This window comes from Neophocaena asiaeorientalis, unplaced genomic scaffold, assembly GCF_003031525.2.
Source record: "Neophocaena asiaeorientalis asiaeorientalis breed wild unplaced genomic scaffold, Neophocaena_asiaeorientalis_V1.1 scaffold249, whole genome shotgun sequence".
Classification (NCBI taxonomy): Eukaryota; Metazoa; Chordata; class Mammalia; order Artiodactyla; family Phocoenidae; genus Neophocaena; species Neophocaena asiaeorientalis.
The window spans coordinates 3220025-3229809 of record NW_020172625.1 but is presented as its reverse complement, the minus strand read 5'-3'; the positions used below and the strand labels follow the sequence as shown (position 1 = coordinate 3229809).

At 40.4% G+C, this 9785-nt stretch overlaps 1 pseudogene; it reads right to left on the bottom strand.

Moving 5' to 3' along the window:
* Positions 1-2032: 2032 nt before the first annotated feature.
* On the bottom strand, positions 2033-7304 carry LOC112395639 (grpE protein homolog 2, mitochondrial pseudogene; annotated as a pseudogene).
* Between the last annotated feature and the right edge of the window lie 2481 nt (positions 7305-9785).

Genomic DNA, 9785 nt, shown 5'->3' with positions numbered 1-9785 from the left:
CTTTCTCTAGTTGTGGCAAGCGGGGGCCACTCTTCATCGCGGTGCACGGGCCTCTCACTATCGTGGCCTCTCTTGTTGCGGAGCACAGGCTCCAGACACGTAGGCTCAGTAGTTGTGGCTCATGGGCCTAGTTGCTCCGCGGCATGTGGGATCCTCCCAGACCAGGGCTCGAACCCGTGTCCCGTGCATTAGCAGGCAGATTCTCAACCGCAGTGCCACCAGGGAAGCCCCAAGACAAATTCTTATTGTGAAATCTGACTGCTCATTATATTTACAGTGTGAACTTAGTGGAATGTCAAAAGAGGTTCTGGTTTTAAAATCTCACCATCAGTCTTTTGCTTGCATCTTAGAATCATGTTATTTTTTTTTTTTAAGTGTCTAAATCTGGTGGAGGTGGTAGGACCCATTGGGGGATGGCTTTGCTGATACATGTTTGTGTAGTATGCTAGAACTATCTATGACATCTAAGAGGATAACTTTCACCATCCCACAGAATGGGGTCATAGAGTTCTGGTAGAAATGGATTTATTTTATGGGTAAGTAACTTAAACCTAAACCTGGGCAATCTGGACACCTAACATTTAATTGTCTGCTGGGGAAATATTTGCATGTTTTTTATAGAACTGTTGAATCTTAAATGACTGAAGTTAATAGACAGTTGTTTCTTACTTAAGTTCTCACTGAAATTGAGTTTACTAGTTTTAGAGTTTTTTTTTTCTTTGAGTCCAGTCCTAAAAAGACTATGTTTTCATACTTCAGAAGAAGCTGAAAGGGTGAGATTAGATCATCATTAAGGCTGCTTCTAACATTAAAATATCCATATGACCTCCTTTCTAATGTCCAATTGATTGATATATAATTCATTCACTAACTCATTTATTGAATAAATTTTTTACAGAACACTATCTATAAGCAAGGCTGAAATAAAAAATATACACATAGGCTCATTAACTCTAGGAGGTCAATACATAAAAGGGGAGCTAGATCTTTACACACGTGACATAAGACAGACACAAAAACTGGGAAATAAAGCTTGTCAATGTAAGAGAGGTAGTGAATCGTGAGTACCCCACCCCACCCCCAAAAACACCCCGAAACCCAGCATAACTACTGAGGAATCATGGGAACCTAATTTTTTTTGTCCTGACCACCTCCCCACATAATCTAATAAAGGATCGTAAGGTTAATCTGACAAAGTGGCAGAGGATTTAAGGGCTGGTGGAGAGAGAAGTTGTGGGTAAATCACCTATATAGACCAATTTAGGTCATTAGCTGTTGGTGCTGCCTCAATTTCCCTGAAATGATTATGTACCTAGGAAGGCTGAAAATAATTTGAAGATAATTCAACAAAGAAAGCACAAGGTTTCTTGGCCATACTTGCTCGAAAGGAACCTGATATCTTGATTTCTTGCTAGTCCCTGCCTTCCAAGCCTTGCCTTGTAAATGGGATTTGAAAAGGGAAAATGAGTGTGAATATGAAGTCTATCTGGCAGGAACTACAGGGACAAAAGAAAAATAAAATAAAAATGGGAAGTCTGAAAATCTATGTGCATAAAAATCAACCCAAATGATTTAAATGCATACAACTATAAAGCTTTATCATTTAAGTACCCAAATGTTAAACCAACCCCTGCCATCTCCTTTTCCCACGAATCCAAGATTCTATACAATTCCTATTATAGGGATCATTAGTAATGAACATTTAGTTAAAAATAAACATATACTCATTTCCACCTTTAAGAAAGATTTTGGATTGAAAGTCGAGTACCCATTTAAAAATAATTTTCTTAAACATATTTTGATAAGACCACAGGAACACTTGTCACATTGTTCAAATGCCCAATGGCAAGACTTCTGATGAGACCAAACAGGTCACACGAAATCAACAGAGTATCTTAGAAATAAAGCCAATATGACTAAATCCAAGACAGATCACATGAAGTACCTCAAGTACAATACGAACCTAGTTTAATATATAAAGGAATCACAGGTGACTGCACTCTGGGAGAACATTCAGTTCCTCTGGGCCCGTTCATAGTCTTCTCTGAGACCCTACCACCACTTCCACCTGGGCGAGTCTAATGACGCAGCCATGAAGCTTGTAGCCATCCTGCCTTACTGATGCCACAGTGCCAGGCTGCACCCCAACACCAGGTGGCACATGACGGATGAGTTCATGCTCATGAGGGTCATATTTGTCACCAATGGGTGTCAGCTTCTCCAGGCCATGTTTGGCAAACACACTTTTCAGCTTTGTTTCTAAAAATGACAAGCCTCGGAAGATCTTCTCCAGAGTGAGCTTCTGGTCTCCAGGCTCTGTTTCTTCAGAAATACACTCTGTAGTCTTCTCCAAAATGTCTGCCACCTCCACCAAATCCTTACAGAAACTCTGAATTCCAAATATCTTGGCATCTTCTACACATCTCTGGGTTCGCCTTCTTATATTTTCACCATCAGTTACAGCTCTCTGGTATCTCACTGTGAAACCCTGTACTTCCTTCTCCAGTCTAACAGCTTTTAGCTTTCAGGCTCGTTCTGCAAGAGAGGGCCCAAGTTCATGAGGAGGGTCCTCAGAATTGCAGTCTCCGCCCCCGGTCCTCTGGGTGACAGTGCTGAAAGGATGCAGCCATCCCCTGCCATCTGACGCGGCACTCGAGGCCAGGAGAGGCTGCATCCACCACCGGACAGCCCACAGGGACCTGGTGGCCGTGTTCCCCAACGCGGCTGATCTGTCAGTTGATTATTAAAAGCCAACTTGTCAGAAAAATCTGTACTTGTATCAAGATTACATCCTTGAACCCGAAGAAATACAAACAATAAGTATATTGCTAATAAGACCAGTCATCCTAGCACTGGCACTGTAGAATCTAGAGAGCAGAGGAATCCTGGTAAATGACTACATAAACTAAAAGACTTCTCTTCAGCCCGCATGTTGTTTGTTTCTGTTTGGATGATTTATTTAAGAGTGACATGGTTTCCCTCTGGCCATCGTCTTTATTTTCTTCGGCTCTTTAATCATTATGTGTGCCGTGCACCGCCTAGGACCCTGACGTCATTAAGTGCCTTATAAGCAACTAGTTCCGAATGAGCTGCTTGCCAGTGCAAACATGTCTGACACGTTTAGTGACCACCCAACTCGCATATAAGGGGCTGAACCAGCCAGCCACAGGCTCTTCTCCACTGGTACACACACAACCAAGTCCAGGGTTATTTCGGAATTGAAATCCTGACTTGGGCTGCAAGGCTATCTTCCAAACTCCCCTGACAAATGCCGTCAGTCAATTCATGCCTTCTTCCCTTGCACAGATGTTTATTGGGGTCTACAGCTGGGATCATAGAAAGGAGTAAGACTCATTCTCTTTCTCGAGGAACTTCTAGTCTGCAGGGAGACAGGTCTATTGCTATATTTACGACATACCCTAAAAGTACTTAGATGTGGACCACAGGCTTCAGGATCACAAAAGAGGGGAGCTCTTTAGGATAGAGAACACTTTCTCTGTTACAAATATTTTCTTAATGAGTACCCTAGTGTTTACCTCCCTTTCTTGGACATACTCCTAACTCAGGATACTTCTAAATAAAACTAAAAATTATTTTCTACTAATAAGGACCTACTGTGTAGCACAGGGAACTCTACTCAATACTCTGTAATGGCCTATATGGGAAAAGAATCTTAAAAAAGAGTGGATATATGTATATGTACAACTGATCCACTTTGCTGTACACCTGAAACTACCACAACATTGTAAATCAACTATACTCCAAAAAAATTTTTTTTCAATTAATTTATAGCTCTATGTGCTATATAACTTTAATATGACTAAAATTTTCCCTACTTTCCATTTGGAAATTGTTGTAATGTAGAAAAAATTTGAAAGAGTTCTATAATGAACCCCTGTAAATGCTTCACCGAGATTCACCCATTGTGAACATTTCCCCCATGTTTGTTTTATCTTCTCTCAGTCTCTCAAAATATATATTTGCTAAACTACTTGAAAATAAGTTGCAGTTATCATGGCACTTCTTCCCTAAATAATTCAACCAATGTTGCCTGAGAATTAGGACATTTTCCTACAAAAACCCTATATGATTATCACACCTAAGAAATTTAACAATGCCATAATATAATTTAATGTACAATACACATTCAATTTTACCCAGTTGCCTCAAAAATATATTTTATAGCTTTAAATATATATATTTTTTATAGCTTTTAAAAAATATCTAAGATATAATCAAGGCTTATGCACTGCCGTTGGTTTTTATCTTCTTAGTCTCTAATCTAGAGCCATCCTCCTGCCTTTTGTTGTTTTTCACGCCGTTGAATTTTTGACAAGTTCAGGTCACTTGTAGGATATCCCACAGCTTCAGTTTATCTGAGGTTCTTCATTATTTGATTCTAGTTTTAAAATGTTGGCAAGAACACTACAGGTCATTTGCGTAGTTCTTATTTCATTATATTAGCAGGTATGCAGTGGGAATACGATTTAAATTTTAAACTCATACATTTAAAACAAACCCAAAACAGGAAAACAGTTGACTTCTTTTCTGATTGATGAGAAGATCTTGTGATTTAAGGCCTTACAATTAAAAGTGTGGTCAGCAGGCTTTCTTAGAAATTAGAAGCCCCAGGCCCCTCCCCAGATCTATTGAATCAAAATTTGCATTTTAACAAGATGCCCAGGTGATTCATATGCAAGTTAAAGTTTGAGAAGGACCAATTTAAGATATTAACTAGAGGGCGGGCATCTGGCATACTGGCTTTATCCAAAGCAAAGGTTTATTTGTTGCAGACACTCTTAGGACATAATATCCATTTCTTCTTTTTCCTAACAGGAAAAAATTGTACCCAGCTAAAAAGCTACATTTTCAGTCTCTCTTGAAGTTAGAAGTTGCCATGTGACACAGTTCTGGCCAATGAGAGGGAAATGAAATTCCCGAGGGGGGGAAGGTTTTAGAAAACAGCTTGGATTCACCTGGCACGCACATTTCGTCCTTCCCCTTCTTTCTTCCCGGTTCGGGGGTAGGAAAGTAGAGGTGGAGATGCTATTGGTGACCCTGAAACTTCAAACCGCAGGCTAAGGATGACTGCGTGGCAAGAGCCTTGAGGAGCCCTGGTCTGCCTACCAACGTACCTCTTTCAGGTAAAATGAAGCCTCTGGTTTAAGTCACTGTTTAATTGAATTTCCTGTTATTCATAGTCAAACTGAATCCCTAACTGATAATGCTGTTTGAAGAATTTCCTTTTTTTATAAATTTATTTATTTTGGGCCGCGTTGGGTCTTTGCTGCTGCGCGTGGGCTCTGCCTAACTGCGGCAGAGGGGGCCACTCTTCATAGCGGTTCGCGGGCTTCTCATTGCGGTGGCTTCTCTTGTTGCGGAGCACGGACTCTGGGCCCGCGGGCTTCGGTAACTGTGGCTCGCGGGCCCTAGAGCGCAGGCTCAGTAGTTGTGGCGCACGGGCTTAGTTGTTCAGTGACATGTGGGACCTTCCCGGACTAGGGCTCAAACCCGTGTCCCCTGCGTTGGCAGGCGGATTCTTAACCGCTGCGCCACCAGGGATGCCCTGAAGAATTTCTTGATGGGAGATTTTGAGGAACCGCTGGTGGGTAGAGTCGCAGAGAGGTGGATTCTTTCTCGTTTTTTTGCTTTGTTTATGGTTTTGTCCATTAAGAGAGACTGAAATGTGCAATGTATTCCCTTCCCGTTTGTGAAGGAACAGCTAGGCCTCCTCCAGAGGACTGTCATTAGGGAGACAGATTTCTGCTGCAAGAGCATTTTCATTGAAATTTTGGTTCCACAGGCAGGCAGTAATACACACATTTTAATGCATGTGAAGACTATCTCCTACTAACAGAAAAGGTATGAACCAAGGACTTGCCTTGCCCTATGTTACAAAAGTTTTTCCTCCTCATGTGACAGTAATTCTAGTCCCCTTTGGTGACTCACTCACTATCTCTGTTAATTTCCTTCGACTTTACCGTGGAAAAGGAAATGTATGCGTGTGTATGTGTTCATTATGGCGTATGCCTTTCCAAATTGTTATGCATCTCGTTCCAAAAATAATTTGAAATAGTTTACGTCTCAGCTTTCATCACCATTTAGGACTGACCTTTGCCCAGAAGAATATTTAATCTCTAGTACTTGGCTTCTTCTACGCCAGGTATAATTTATTCCTGCTTGGATGTAACGAGTTCTCAGTCGATCTTTGAAACCCCTCCCCCACCCCATAATTGCACTCAGTAGAAGAGTTAAATATTGGTTGAATGAATCTATTTGTTCAACATTTATTAAGCACTCTATTTGCAAGGACTGCATCTGGCCACAGAGGTTGGCAAACTTTTCTATAAAGGGCCAGATAGTAAATATTTTGGCTTCATGAGTCAAGAGACAAAAGTGAGCATATTACCAAGGTCATATTACCTTTATTTGACCATTTAAATTGTAACCATTTAAAAATGTAAAAACTACCTTTACGCCGTATACAAAACGTAACTCAAAATCAAAGACTTAAATGTAAGAGCTGAAACTATAATATTTTTATGTGACTGATGCCCCACGTACTGCGCTAACAAGCCACCTTAAAAAGAAAACATAGGTGTACCACTTTATGACTGTGGATTAAGCAATGGTCTTTTAGATATAATACCAAAAAGCAAGAACAACAGAAGAAAAAAATGGATGACTTAGATTTCACCAAAATTAAAAATTTTTATGCATCAAAGGAAATTATTAAGAAAGTAAAAAGGCAGTCTACGGAGTGGAAGAAAGTGTTTGCAAATCATATGTCTGATAAGTGTTTAATACCCAGAATATATAAAGAACTCCTGCAAGTCAACAGAAAAAGGCAAATAACCCAATTAGGATTTTTAAATGGGAAAAGGACTTGAGTAGACATTTCTCCAAAGAAGATATATACAAAAGTTTGAAAAGATGCTCAACATCATTAGTCATTAGGAAAATGCAAATCAAAACCATAATGAGCTACCACTTCACATCTACTAAGCTAGGTATAATTTTTTAAGGGAATATAAGTATTGGCAAGGACGTGGAGAAATTGGAACCCTCATGCCTTGCTGGTAGACTGTAAAATGGAGCAACCTCTGTGGAAGACAGATTAGCGATACCTCAAAAAGTGAAACAAAGAATTGCCTTACGATCCAGCAATTTCAGTCCTATGACCCAAGATTCCTAACTGACATGTAAACACTTTCCAAAGCCGTTTCAGGTTCATTCATCTCCTTTGATTCTTCTAACAGCTGAGGTTTGGTGGCAGAGTGAGGGCTGGAACCAATCTCCCGCATCCCTACTAGGCAGTCTTGTCGTGTTGTCCAGCCTCATGAAGGGGGCCGCTCAGTACACAGTAGGCTTTGCTATGGGAACAAATGTGTCGGGCCTTGGCTAACATCAAGGACACTCTCAGTGCTGGAAGGAGTTTCTTCATGATACAGCCAAATGCCAAGGACCGGATCCAGAGAAAATAAATGAACAGGAAAGGCTGTTATGCATTAATGTGATCAAACAGCATGATTTATTTGCTTAATGTTTGCTGAAAAAGAATATGGCATTTAACCATTCCCTTCTACTCAGATCTTACGTGGATCCTTTTCAAGTCAACCAATGAGATAATTTAACAAAGAAGTCTTTTTATTTCTACTTGCTACTATTCAGGTAAAAATTAAGAAGAAGCTGTAACACCAGTAACCAAAGACCACATACTGTACAACTTTATTTTTATGAAAGGTCCGGAATAGGCAAATCCAGGGAGACAGAAAGTAGATTAGTGCTTGCCAGGGGCTGGAGAGAGGGAAGGTGGGGCGTGACAGCTAATAGGTACAGGTTTCTTTTGGAGGTTATGAAATGTTCTGAAATTAGATTATGGTGATGATTGCACAACGCTGTAAATACACGAAAAACCACTGAATTGTGTACTTTAAACAGTGAATTTTTTGCCTCGTAAATTATATGTCAGTGAAGCCATTACATAGGAACCATCACCGTTCTGTTTCATAACTCCACTTTTTAATGTTAATAGGAAACACAAATACTTTTATTTAATATCGACAAAGGGCCATTCATTATATTATTTATCCAAACAATACTATTAGGTAAGCATTATTATTATCCCATGGTACAGAAGAAGAAACCCAGGCTCCAAGAGATTATATCATTTGCTCAGCGTTACATAGCTACCTAGGAGGTTGTATATCTAGGAATTAAATCCAGATCTATCAGGTCCTGATCCCAAAGCTTTGGGCTTAAAATTTTGGTATATTCTTTGATTATTTGTTTTGTTGTTGTTCTGGTATATATGGTAAAGACTGTTTACTGAAAACAGGCAGACACTTCCTTGTTTCTGGAATATCCTGAAATAATGGCTTGATGAAGCAGTTATGTATCACGTCTTCTATAACTACTCTATCAAATGCTCTCTTTGTGGGTGGCAGAATGGTGGGATCACTTCCCTAGAGAGTAGGGGGATAAAATGACAGAAACTCCTCTGCACCCGCCAGCTTTTTACAGCACTCAGTGCAGTTGTCTATGTGAAAGCCAGCCTGTGGACTTGTGTGTCTGCCTGAGCTCATAGCTCTGGGCACCCGGTTTGGATAAAATTATGCTCTGAAGGTCTTTTTGAGCTGGACACTTTGTCCAGGCTCTGCCTACATTGGAAACTCTCAAGATTTCCCTGTTTCAAAGATTAGCTTCTTTGGAAATCACTGGAGGGACTCCGCTACAGTGTACATTTAAATGTGCTGGTTCTCTTTTTGTTCTTGCAAAATACAGACTTGGATTAACAGGATGTAAGAGGTACTATTTGGCGGAATGTAAAATGTCTTAAATCTCCCCATATTTGGCAATGCAGTGTTCTCTCTCTCTTCCTCTCTCCTTTAGCAGATTTCCAGTTGCACTTCATAGATGGATGTCAGCTGGTCCTTTTTTCCTGTTATGTAAACTTGAGAATGATTATTTGGACTATGTTTCAAACCATTCTTCCTTGAACTTCAAACACTGTTAAAATGCACCAGAAACTCTAACTGTAATTCTTTACCAGAGTTTAGAAACACCACTTGACACTTTTCAGTGCCAGCAATTCCCTTTCTCTGTCTATAGATCTTCAGACATTTAAAATCTCCGTTCTTCCTCTATAGGTCTTGACTCTCTTTCGTTGCTTCATTGTTGGCCAGTAATCCAGCTTTGCTTTCAATGAGAGAGGGAGAAAAAGAGAAAGGTGAGCTAGAAAAAAAAAGGGTGTGAACCCAGAAACTCAGGAGCTTTTTTTTTTTTAAAAATAGAGTTCATTCTAGTGCAAGACTGGAAAGAGGCTTAACCAGTGTCAACCAGTATCCACCAGTGAGGAGACTTCAAGTGCAAGCCACCCAGTGGCTGCTGAATACAGAATGCTCATTCAAGCACTAGTTGCTAAGCCGAAGATTTGAGGAGTGAGGTGTGTGGGGGGGGCAGGGTGGGGAGGTTTGGGGGCTAAGAATAGTTTGATGTATTTGTTATCACTGAATATCCCTCCCCCAACGCCATTTATTTTGCATAATGAATATTTCCAGAGAGACAATTCACGCTTATGGCTGTATCCCGTATTCCCTAGCACGTTTCCGTGTGAGCATGATTTCTTGAAAACACTGTGGACGGATTTAGCAGGCATCACGCTTAGTGGAGAGATTCTGAGAACAAAGTGTTTCAAACAGATTTCCCACACGATTGCTGTCGGATATGTCTTCTCCTGACACTGAGCGAACATTGTAAATTGTCAGTTGTCAATGTATTGTCAA